General features: G+C 36.5%; 1 protein-coding gene and 2 long non-coding RNA genes across 4 annotated transcripts in view; 2 read left to right on the top strand and 1 right to left on the bottom strand.

Annotated features, from left to right (window-relative positions):
• The window catches only part of Wnt10 (Wnt oncogene analog 10), a 396,687-nt gene that overhangs the window by 13,559 nt on the left and 370,126 nt on the right, over positions 1-13,002 (top strand). The gene's annotated exons all lie outside the window — the stretch shown is intronic.
• LOC138710812 (uncharacterized) overlaps positions 1-13,002 on the bottom strand; it is a 267,549-nt gene that overhangs the window by 25,533 nt on the left and 229,014 nt on the right. The window lies entirely within an intron of this gene.
• LOC138710810 (uncharacterized) lies at positions 3,367-6,376 on the top strand. Of its 2 annotated transcripts, XR_011335310.1 has the most exons (4): positions 3,367-3,753; positions 4,196-4,313; positions 4,770-4,899; positions 6,036-6,376. It is a non-coding gene; the product is annotated as an uncharacterized lncRNA (long non-coding RNA). The 2 variants fall into 2 exon arrangements; XR_011335309.1 differs by lacking the exon at positions 3,367-3,753 and having other exon boundaries at positions 4,030-4,313.

Below are 13,002 nucleotides of genomic sequence, written 5' to 3'. Positions count from 1 at the left end.
TAAAATTCTTTCAATAATTTATTATCAAGGTCCAAAAAGGTAACATAACCTGTGAAAATTTAAGAAACAATATTACATACATGATATTATGAAAGGTACGAAAAGTCACATCATCTTTTTTTTTTTTAATCAAATATTCGAAGTAACTTACCTCGACCTAGAGGTGCAAATTGTATAGCAAGAAGTATGATATTTAATTAGTAGGGTCTAGTATTATGTTAGACTGTCACTCTAATGCCGCGAGTTTAACAGGGAAATCTTTTTGTCAGCCGGAAGCATACGTTCCCCAGCCGGAGAACTCTCTGCCACACTCACGTTTCACAAACAATCCGCTCACTCATTACGAGCATAATCAATAATCACTATCTGCATAGAACATTTAATACTTATGCTGTCACTGTCCTTATATCTCATCTCTTTCTGAAGTATTTGTGCAAAGATTTTCCCTACGCTACCTGCTTTGCAGTTAGAAAATAACAGTACTATTGTGCCTTTTAGTAAGCAATTTCCGAGAGAGGAATATTGTCGGAATTTTTAGTATGAGTTTGTATTAACAAAATAATAATTAATACAAGTAGAACCGATTAATTTTAATCGACTCGATTATTCGATTAAATATTTTTGATCGATTAATCTTACAACAGAAATTGATCGATTAGGCCTAATCGATTAAATCCCACAACACTAGTATAAACACATTAATTGATAGTGGCAAAAATACGGTAACCTCAACCCTGCTCCTTGCGATTTTTCGTAAACTGTTATTGGCGACATTGCTTAATGCATAATAGCGTTTGTAGATTTATTTAAATGATTTTGTGAAGCTTGTCAAATTCTATCAATTAATAAGATTGCTTTGTGTAAAATAATTCACAAAATCTTTTACTTTTCTTTGTAAATTGTTATTTTGCAATTTGTTAACTTTATCCAACTGGCCACAAATTAATGGAGACCCACGAAACGATGAAAAGACCTGTGAAGCCGGAAGGAATAGACTCTATAATTCTTGAATTATAGAAGAACAAGAATAATTACACTAATAGCCTGCTTTCTTTTTTTATTATGTAATAATATCCTTTTATCAGCCTTGTGTCTACTTCTGTTTTGTGACATAAGCATGAAGAAAAGGAGTGTGACTCAGTTGTGTGTGGCGCGACCTTAACCAATCGCAGTACATTAAAACGTTGAGTCAGTTACAGTTAAGAGAGGAAGATCGCGGATTCCAGGTCGGGCGGGACCTCTGAGCTGCGTGACCTGGTTACGAACTCCGCTATTGTCGAGCTGGTTGCAGTGACGAACTGGCCTGTGAGACCTTTACTTCACGGCAAAACCCAATCGTCCTCGGGATAATGATCATTAGGTCGAAAAGTCACGATTTAAAGCCCCTGCAGATAATAAAAACACTTTGTGTCACTTGTTTGTAAGGGAAGTAAAGCCATGAGTTCAGTATAATATATTCGGAGCAATTTTCTGATCGTTTTTGGCCACATTAAAACATAACTTTGCTATTCTTCATCCTACACCACCTCATTCCAGTGCCGAGGTCATGAAAATACTCCGATACGCCTCCAGGGTTTGAAGCAGAAACCTATAGGCCTGCTTACATTTTTTACTTTTTCACGAAGGGCCTGTAGGCTGCAATCTCAACAGAACGATATCATTTGTGTGTATAAGTCAATGGTACTACGTCCTATAGCATCCATTGTTTACTTGAAACTATTGAATGATGATAAATGGAGTTAAAATTAGCTTAATTATGAAGAAATGAGCCCTAAAGTCCAACGCAGCATTTGCTTGTAATTGGTAGGGGAAGAAGCAGGAAAGAAATCCCAACCAGGATTTGAACCCGGTCCCGCTAGTTTGGTAGTCAGATATGTTGAGCACTACTCCATAGCGATAGATCTACCTTTACTTTATTGTCTTTATTCTTTATCCTTGCCTGTAATTATAACAAATTTATGTGTACAATTAATACCATCAAACATAATTGATCTTCTGGAAAATTTGGAGAACTTCCAAAGAGGTGTATTAAATTTCATAGTTCTCCGCCTGAAGAAAACCGAACGAAGCTGAATCGTGTATAGCAAGAACGGCAATAGGAGCGCGTATGAGATCAATAGAAGTCTGTCACTCGCTCGTATGCGCTCCACTAATAGAATTCTGTCACTCGCTCGTACGCGCTCCACCAGTAGAAGTCTGTCACTCGCTCGTACGCGCTCCTCTAGTACAAGTCTGTCACTCGGTCGTAGCGCTCCACTAGTAGAAGTCTGTCACTCGCTCGTACGCGCTCCTCTAGTACAAGTCTGTCACTCGGTCGTAGCGCTCCACTAGTAGAAGTCTGTCACTCGCTCGTACGCGCTCCACTAGTAGAAGTCTGTTACTCGCTCGTAGCGCTCCACTAGTAGAAGTCTGTCACTCGCTCGTACGCGCTCCTCTAGTAGAAGTCTGTCACTAGCTCGTAGCGCTCCACTAGTAGAAGTCTGTCACTCGCTCGTACGCGCTCCACTAGTAGAAGTCTGTCACTCGCTCGTACGCGCTCCTCTAGTACAAGTCTGTCACTCGGTCGTAGCGCTCCACTAGTAGAAGTCTGTCACTCGCTCGTAGCGCTCCACTTGTAGAAGTCTGTCACTCGCTCGTACGCGCTCCACTAGTAGAAGTCTGTCACTCGCTCGTAGCGCTCCACTAGTAGAAGTCTGTCACTCGCCCGTACGCGCTCCACTAGTAGAAGTCTATCACTCGCTCGTAGCGCTCCACTAGTAGAAGTCTGTCACTCGCTCGTACGCGCTCCACTACTATTCTCCAACCAGATCAACCGTGAAAGGAATGTGTTTATTATTGCGTCATCTATTGGAATGAAGTAGATAGATAATATTACCATTATAACGTCAGTTTAAAAACCATGCGCTCTCCTGCATATGTTATTTCCTGTATGGAGAGATTAAAAGACCAGGAGATTAACAGTGATGTAATTTTGTAACTAGGGTAGTATCAATATGTGTGTATCAATGTTATTGTTTGAGCTGTGAGAGCTAGCCAATACAGATACGAGTACCCACGTGTGTGACCTTATTACATCTTATGACATCAACATTCATTCAGAGCATTACCCCTCTTCGTCTCATTCCCCAAAGACTTTCTCGTGGTTGGAGTACAGTAGTAGAAGTCTGTCACTCGCTCGTACGCACTCCACTAGTAGAAGTCTGTCACTCGCTCGTACGCGCTTCACTGAAACCAAGCGCACCTGACAAGGGAAAGACCAGGGGGGTGTAACTCAAATGACAGATGTTGGATGCTCATAGATGTTCCTTAGTTTGCCGCATGTGGTCAGGACAGCGCTGGCTGTATTTCGATCACAGAGTTTGTAAAATTAGCAGTACAAAACTTTTTGGTTTCGAAAGTTCTTTGGTTATAAGTTTTGCCAATATGACAGTTTTAAACAGATATTATTAATATCCATTATTTACAGAATGTGTCAGTTTTATAACATTCGGATTATTATTACTATTACTATATAGCTAATTTGCATTTTCATTCGAGGACAAAGTAGCCATACTAATGTACTGTGTATGACCTATTAACCTCATTTGTTCAGTTGATCAATTGTTGGATGTTGGCATTCCTATTCTGTTTAAATCTTGTATAAATTATGGAATGGACGAACATGGCTGCTTAAGGAAGAAATTTGAACAGATCGAGTTAATTTAGAAGTTACTGGTGCTTTCCTGCAACAAGAAATAATTCGCAACGTTAAAGGTAAGAAAGAAATACGTTTGAGATTACATCTACACGGTTCAACTTTTCTTTCAACTTCACACATTCAAACAATGCCTGCAAAATTGGTATTTAATAATAACGGAAGTGCACACAATGTGCAGGATAATATATTATTTTAGCTTTCGCTGCTGCAGAACTTGGTCAATGAAACTAATCGGTTTTTACTCTCCATCACATGGTATCTTGGTATTTTAATATTAATATGGCGTACCTTGTAGATAGAAAATCTTAATGGATCTTAATTCAACATGCGCTTTAAACTTGATTCTTTCAATATTCTTCCCAGACTGCGTGCGTACGAGCATGAAAAACTGAACCGTGTAGATGCAGCTTAACTGCACCGTCATGTTTTCTAATTTAAACTGAATTCTTCCATCATATCTTAAACGTTTATTAAACTGAGATCTGTAATTGTTTTCAGGGATAAACTTCAGAACGCGATTACCTTCCTTCTACCACTACCACATGATGAACTTACGTCTGTGTTGAATTACAAGAGTGTATTAGGCCTAACTGCAATTACGCCAAGAGCTTTAAAGGTAAGCTAACAGAGTTAATATACACTTTGGGTATGAACGAACATCTCATTTTTGTATATAGCTAAGTTAAGTTGGTCAGACATCTTAAAATTCGTGGGACAGAATCTGATATGACTAAATATGTTGTTCCCGGTTTAATTCTTTACAGTTGCGTTACCAAAGGATGGCGGCGTACCCTAGCTTGGTAACGCAATAGTAAAGAAGTGTCGTTCCCGAAAAAAGATATTTTAGAAAATTTGACTTTACAGTTAACAGTAGTACCTTTACTGGAATAATTTTGATAAAATAAAAAGAGTTAAATTGCCGGATATATTTATTATTTTTATAAACTCGTGGATAGAATTCTTCCAGGAATATTTCACAAACGTTGATTATACTGCAATCCTTCAATTGTTCTATGAAATGTAGTGTTATTAATGCATTATATGATACTAGGCTACTGCTCGTTTGTTTCAGTTAATAGAAAGACAAATGGCGGAGTTTTACACTGTGAATGTGCTGCAGTGTACTGTCAGAAATCGGATAGTAATGAGAAGACCTGGTTATTCCTGTTTCCTGTGCCAAGTAATGCAGCACAGCTTAAAAGGTAAGCAATGGCATTGGCATAAGCTCAATGCAAAGATATCCTTATATATCTTCAGTAAATAGTCAGGGTTGATAAACTGTAGTGATTTTTAAATTTAAGTGAGAATTATTTGTCGAATTCAGATTTGTTTATTAAAATGAGTTTTTGCCTTCTTTTGTAATCATTTAAACTTAATTTGTGCATTCGTTCCTACATAATTGTGTATTTTTTAATGTGTTATTTTAAGTAATTAACAATATCGCTTCAAAAATAATTTACTATGTTTACACATAGGCCTCATTGTTAATACATGAAGAGTTACAGCACTAATAACCTGCACTTAATGATAATAATAATTAGCTTAGACTTAGGCAAGATATTATGCTCAGTTTGTTATTCATTAGAAAAGAATTCAACTATTTAGGGAGATTAATATTTACAAATAAATTTATCAGAAGAGCTTAGCATTGTGTGTTTTCAAAATAAATACATAGTCAATTTGGCATTGTGCAACTTTTACTTTGAATATTGTTATGAGCTACAACTGTTCATTTCAATCCTCAGCATCATACTGTGCTTTAATTAGGTGGTGATTCCGAAAGTAGGCTCTACTTGACTACCTGTACCATGTGTTCTGTTGCTCCTTAATTAGGAGTTGGGAAAAGATATATGAGAAGCAAACTTTCAAAACCTGTCCATTTCTTCAGAAAATGCTAGAATTATATGTCTGTAATAAACAAAGATTTTTCTGTGGTGAAATTTTATATGAATTCATAGGAAGAAAAATATATTTCACCATAGAAAATATTTTGTTCATTGCAGAGATGCAAGTTTTTGGCATCTGAAGTGTATTTTGTAAAAATGGACATGTCAAGTTTTGCAAGTTTGCTACTCATATATTGCTAATAGTTTTAAGAAGCAGCAGAACAATCATATGTAAAAACGTTTATATTTTTTTTCTTCAGGAAGTTAATTTCTCATCTTAATCATGTTAGGTGCATATAATTTTAATCTGTGATTTAAGTAGTAACAATTATCTGATGTAAATAAAATGAAAATTATTTTATTTACATCATGATTAAATCATTAATTTAAATTAATACCAACCCTGGTTTGTGTATTTTTTGAAGATAATAATAGAATTTTGATTGTAACAGGTACCACATGTGGGCAGCTGTGGCAGAAAATCCTCATCCTTACAGAAGGGCCTATATATGTGCAAGCCATTTTCGCAGTAATCAGTATAACGGTGACTTCAGGCACAACTTACTAAGAGGGGCCATTCCATCAAGAGATGCTTGGTATCCCACTCAAGAACTACGACCCACTTCATCACCAGCCTACTTACATTAACCTTTTTCACCACCTAACATAATTGCTTCATTCATTGCACTTCACTGTGGCATCAATTTGAACCTGTATTCTCTTTCAGTGAGTGATTCATTCATTGTATTTATCATTTAACAAAATTGTGTCTAACGATCTTTAAGACCCTAAGTTAACATTACATAGCAATATAAATATAAATAATAATTACTAGTACAATGAGCATTTCAGTTGTGTCAGCTATAGGGCATAGGATGAGAATGGTGACTTGCTTGCAGACTCTTCATCAATCCTAAACAGATGGAAAAACTATTTTGCGCAACTACTAAATGTACATAGGCCAAATAGAAATGATCGGGACGATATTGAAATACAAACTGCTGAGCCATTTATACCCGAACCCACGATTTCAGAAGTCGAAATTGCGATAGAAAATCTGAAAAAGTACAAGTCTCCAGGTATCGATCAAATTCCAGCAGAATTAATACAAGAGGGTGGAAGTGCATTATATAGCGAAATTTATAAACTTGTACTTGCTATTTGGGAAAAGGAAATTGTACCAGAACAATGGAAGGAGTCCATAATTGTACCTATTTTTAAAAAGGGGGACAAAACGAACTGTGGTAACTTTCGAGGAATATCACTTTTGTTGACGTCGTACAAAATTTTGTCCAATATTCTTTTGAGGAGATTAACTCCGTACGTAGATGAAATTATTGGGGATCATCAGTGCGGTTTTCGGCGTAATAGATCTACTATTGATCAGATTTTTTGTATTCGGCAGATAATGGAGAAAAAATGGGAGTATAAGGGTACAGTACATCAGTTATTCATAGATTTAAAAAAGGCATATGACTCGGTTAAGAGGGAAGTATTATATGATATTCTTATTGAATTTGGTATTCCCAAGAAACTAGTTCGATTAATTAAAATGTGTCTCAGTGAAACATACAGCAGAGTCCGTATAGGTCAGTTTCTATCTGATCCTTTTCCAATTCACTGCGGGCTAAAGCAGGGAGATGCACTATCACCTTTACTTTTTAACTTCGCTTTAGAATATGCCATTAGGAAAGTTTAGGATAACAGGCAGGGTTTGGAATTGAACGGGCTACATCAGCTTCTTGTCTATGCAGATGACGTGAATATGTTAGGAGAAAATACACAAACGGTTAGGGAAAACACGGAAATTTTACTTGAAGCAAGTAAAGCGATCGGTTTGGAAGTAAATCCCGAAAAGACAAAGTATATGATTATGTCTCGTGACGGGAATATTGTACGAAATGGAAATATAAATATTGGAGATTTATCCTTCGAAGAGGTGGAAAAATTCAAATATCTTGGAGCAACAGTAACAAATGTAAATGACACTCGGGAGGAAATTAAACGCAGAATAAATATGGGAAATGCCTGTTATTATTCGGTTGAGAAGCTCTTATCATCCAGTCTGCTGTCCAAAAATCTGAAAGTTAGAATTTATAAAACAGTTATATTACCGGTTGTTCTATATGGCTGTGAAACTTGGACTCTCACTCTGAGAGAGGAACATAGGTTAAGGGTGTTTGAGAATAAGGTGCTTAGGAAAATATTTGGGGCTAAGCGGGATGAAGTTACAGGAGAATGGAGAAAGTTACACAACACAGAACTGCACGCATTGTATTCTTCACCTGACATAATTAGGAACTTGAAATCCAGACGTTTGAGATGGGCAGGGCATGTAGCACGTATGGGCGAATCCAGAAATGCATATAGAGTGTTAGTTGGGAGACCGGAGGGAAAAAGACCTTTAGGGAGGCCGAGACGTAGATGGGAGGATAATATTAAAATGGATTTGAGGGAGGTGGGGTATGATGATAGAGACTGGATTAATCTTGCACAGGATAGGGACCGCTGGAGGGCTTATGTGAGGGCGGCAATGAACCTTCGGGTTCCTTAACAGCCATTTGTAAGTTGTAAGTAATAGGGCATAGGAGGGAGTCCAGTGGCAGCGATACGAATCTGCAGCTTCTGCAACTGGTGACATTTGGGTGCATTATATAGAAGTTTTAGAGAGTAAATATGTTGATGTTTTCTAATGCCAGGCATTTGACAAAGTCATTTGACCTCTTGCACTCCAGTATTTTTCAAAATTATTGTCATGGTCAGCCACTGAAGCACAGATTTTGAGGTGTTCCAAATCCATTTCTTGGTTTGAGTAGCACAATGGACAGTTAGGTAGGAGACTGATATATTCCAATTCTATGCAGCAAAATAGTCCCCCAATCGGATTTCCAGGCGGGACTACTTTAATGGTACAGAAGCAACTAAATTTCTTATAATGGAATGCTTGTCGTATAACATCAGCTAAGAAGAGAGTAAGTATGGTACAATATTTTGTCTCTTCTCACTTTATAGATCTCTTGGATATGGAACAAGTTTTGATGGTGAAATCATTGTAATAAGTGAAAGTCTCAGGAATCTTCTATGCCACATCAATAAATTTAAGAATGCAGTTATATTGTCAGACCCCAAAGCAGCTATTCTATCAATAGTCTCTAAACACACACCTTCATCTCAAAGAGCAGAAATAACTAAAATGCTCTCTCAATTAATATCACTCAATAAAAGAATTGTATTCCAATGGATACCATCCCATTGTGGAATCCTGGGAAACGAGAATGCGGATGCTATAGCAAAGAAGGGCAGCACTGCTACTTACAGACCTGTTACTAAATCTACGTATTACTCTGTGAAAAGATTTATTAAATCTACATACTTAGACTTCAACAAACAACATTTGATAACACAATCTCAAGGGAAAAAATGGAACTCTCTGCATCAAAATCCACACTTAATTCCCGATTTACCACGAAAATCGTCTGTAGCTGCATTTAGATTGGCAACAGGCCATGACTGTCTGGCCAAACAAACACCTGCATAGAATTGGAATATATCAGTCCCCTAACTACTCACTGTGCAACTCAAACCAAGAAATAGATTCGAAACACCTCAAAATCTGTGCTTCAATGGCTGGCCATGATAATATCTTCGAAAAATATTGGAGTACAAGAGGTCAAATGACTTTATTGTCAAACCCCTGGCATTAGAATACAACAACAACATATTTTGAGCAATGGGGCCACAACCAAATAAAACACTCAGTATCAAAGCTCAAAATTAGGAAATGTTGCGAAGTATAGACTTATCTCTAATAAATTGTATTGCACTTTTTCTAATATGTTCAGTGTTTTGAATCAACTATACATCAGAGAATGAAAAATTATTTTTTATTTGTATTTCTTAATGGTGTTTTTATTAAAAGTCTAAGTTAATTTTATGTCTGTTGTACACAAATAGTTTTATTTGTATTCTTTATCAGTGGTGATTATTGATTACTTAGATTTTTAATATCCATATATTTAACTAATGGCAGTTACTTTTAAAAATAGATGTTCAGCTCTGACGGTGTAAAACAAATAAAGTGGTGTTTTATAAATGTTTATGAACGTGCGTTGTACTATGTCACAGCAAAACATCTTATGACTATTTTCAAGCTAATGTTTGACATAAAAAAATTAAAGAGCGAATTATAATTATATAACTGACCAATAATAACTTCGAAGTCAATATTCCGAAGTCAATCTTTGTTTTTATCTTCCAATACATGATGCATAACATTATTTAAAAATAGTGCTTCAGGTGTTTTGGAGAGAAGTATCTTATCCTATTCGCATCCTGTATCTCAATTACACATTTGATCTAGAAGATGCAAAAAACTTTTATTAGTCAAATTTGATAAATTAATTTAATAAAAGGGTTAAAGGACGGTGTTAAAAGAGGGAGTGTGTTAATGGTTTTCAGTTTCATGTTCAACCATTATATTTATATTCACATGTTAAAACAAAAATGTGATATAAATATTGTGGTTAAACATGTTATTTAAACTGATAAACCATTACACACTCCTTTGGCGATATGAAAAATACTAGTATGTGTTGGTATAATAGTTATCTGCAGTACCGATCGGGCTCTAATGTTGGCATAGCGGATACCTGTAATACCGATCGGGCCGTGTAACAAGGGATGTAGTTCCGCATTCTGCCGCTATGTGTAACGAGATGTAGTTCCGATGTTTTGCCGCCAAGTGTCTCGACGTCGCGTCAATAGCGTGTCGAAGGTAATGCATTGAGTTGGGGGTCTTTCTATTTATTTGTCTATGGGAAAGACTACTAAGCAAGGGTGTAGCCCTACTTGGAAGGAGAGAAGCGTAAATCTTCAGACCGTTTTAACTCCGCCTGGGGAATGCAAAATGTGGAAAGGAAAAGCCCAATGTATAATATGCAAGAAGCGCGTGATATGCAGAAAGCATAATTTAAAACAACATTATATAAATTTGCAGCCTATATACTGTCCACGTTTGGTATTGTATACAGTACGCTTGTGAAAAGTTCTTCTCTATAATGAAACGTATTGAACCAAGACTGAGACCAAACATGAAGGATACAGAATTAGAAGACGTTTTGCAGTTTGCAGCATTAAACTATATTAATCCGAATATTGCGAAAATAAATTAAGAAACAAAGAAAGCCCATTATTCCAGAAAATAAGTTCTGAAGAAACACAGGCCTTGTTGTTATATTGTTCGAAGAGACAAAAAAAATTGTTTTGTAATAAGGTAGTTATGTTTGAAATGTCCATGAAATTAGAAGTCAGTATGACACCTGCCAAAATCAAAACGAATAGAAAAAAATTTTCACCAATAATTCGTGTTTTAATTAAACAAACGTGTTATTTTTAATCATCATTTTTAGTACATTTCGACTTAAGCTGTGTGCAAATTATATTAAATATCTATTTACTGTGATCCAATAAGAATAATGTTATTGTGATATTCTGTTGTTAAAAAACTATAAGTTCTTGCAGTTTCTTAATTTAGTTTGGTAGAAAGATTCAATTAATTTTCCTTAAGTAACATGCTCTAGGTACTGTATATTTTTCCAAATTAAATATATGTTTCTAAGAATAAATTCCTTGTACACGTACAGACTAGTTTATTCTACTACTACAGACTGTCCAACATGTCTCAACAGTGCAGAGCAAGGCCCCTTTCCCAGATGAGATTTAGAGCCCGTAGCTCCATGAAGTTCAACAGCTTCGGAAAACCCCAGAAATTTGCCCCAGTATATTTTTAACTATTAAGAGGGAAGTAGAGAGAGTTTGTGGAATTAAAGAGAAAAATGGATGGGAGAACCTCGAGAAAAACCCCCAATTACGTCTACTTCATCCATAAGAGTTCCATTACGACCACGTCGGATATAGAACCCGAGCCGCCTGGATGGAATATCAATGTGTTGGGAATGAGTAATAGTTGCGGCTGTTGCAGCATCGTCATATGTCTCTTTACACTTTGAACAATAAGAAATAGAATTAGAAGGGCTCTATGGATAGCAGCTACATAAAGTAAGAACATAAATTCAGCAATACTGAAACGTTTATTGAGAGAAATGTAGGTAAGCTGCTTGTGATTCTAATGAGCCTGTGCAATGACTGTGAAGAGATTAGAAAACAGGCTTGATTATTCATGTTCTCTTTATCCGGAATTGTGTTGCAGCATTCCAAATAAAAACTCCAGTATGCAAATCAGGAATAACTCACTCCTTACGAAACGGCTCAGCAATTGTTTTGTAAGGTAACTGAGCGCATTTACATATGTTGTGGTATAACCCACGTCTGCATTGTTAAGAGAGGCACTGAACGGAATGTTTGTTTGTTCGTGATTAATTACAGCGTGCCTTCTTACACTGTTTACATAGTGGTAATGTTATTGTAATGTGATTATTCATTTAACGTCCTTTTCAAACTAAGCACGGGGAATATAAGGAGATTTTATATTACAATACGGTGACTACGATGTAATGGGATGTAGGCCTATTTGAAAATCTCCTCTAAAACTGCTTTTCCTGTTAAAAAATATCACTGGATATAGGCCTGTACAATGTCTACCTTACTTACTTAATCAAAAATGGCTTTTAAGGAACCCGGAGCTTCACTGCCACCCTCACATAAACCCGTCATCGATCCATCTCCTGAGCAAGATTAATCCACTCTCCATCATCATATCCCACCTCCCTCAAATCCATTTTTATATTATTCTCCCATCTACGTCTCGGCCTCCCTAAAGGTTTTTCCCCCTCCGGTCTCCCAACTAACACTCTATATACATTTCTGGATTCGCTCATGCGTGCTACATGCCCTGCCCATCTCAAACGTCTGGATTTAATGTTCCTAACTATGTCAGTGAAGAATACAATGCTGTCCGCGACTGCGTAATCAATAGTAAAAGTAACAATATAGTTCATGAAGACTTATGTATTTATTAATATAGGGTAAAGGTTGGTAATATTGTGATATGAATAATATTATGATAGTTATTTTTGAGAATTTATTACAATTTACTGAACGCGAGGAAGGTCGGTTTTTTGCGTCAAAATATTAAGGGAATGTTCGTGGACAAGTTTCTGCACAAAACCGGTCCTTCTCTCGCTCAGTAAAATTATAATAAATTCCCAAAAAGAACTATCACAATATTACTCGTATCACAATATTACCAACCTTTATCCTATATTCATAAATACATAATTAAGTAAATTATAAAAAAAAAAGTTTGGCTATTCCTGGTGTAAGTTTACTATGTTTACGGATGGCTTTATTCGAGACGCAAATTATACATACCGGGATCAATTTCTGCGCTTGGCGGTCGTTGCACGACTGTTACAACGCTTGGGTGAGGGAGTGAAGTGAGGCAAGGAGCTGCGAGCAGAT

The sequence above is a fragment of the Periplaneta americana genome, chromosome 12, assembly GCF_040183065.1.
Source record: "Periplaneta americana isolate PAMFEO1 chromosome 12, P.americana_PAMFEO1_priV1, whole genome shotgun sequence".
Lineage (NCBI taxonomy): Eukaryota > Metazoa > Arthropoda > Insecta > Blattodea > Blattidae > Periplaneta > Periplaneta americana.
Note: the sequence above shows the minus strand (reverse complement) of the source record. Positions and strands in the feature narration are given on the sequence as shown.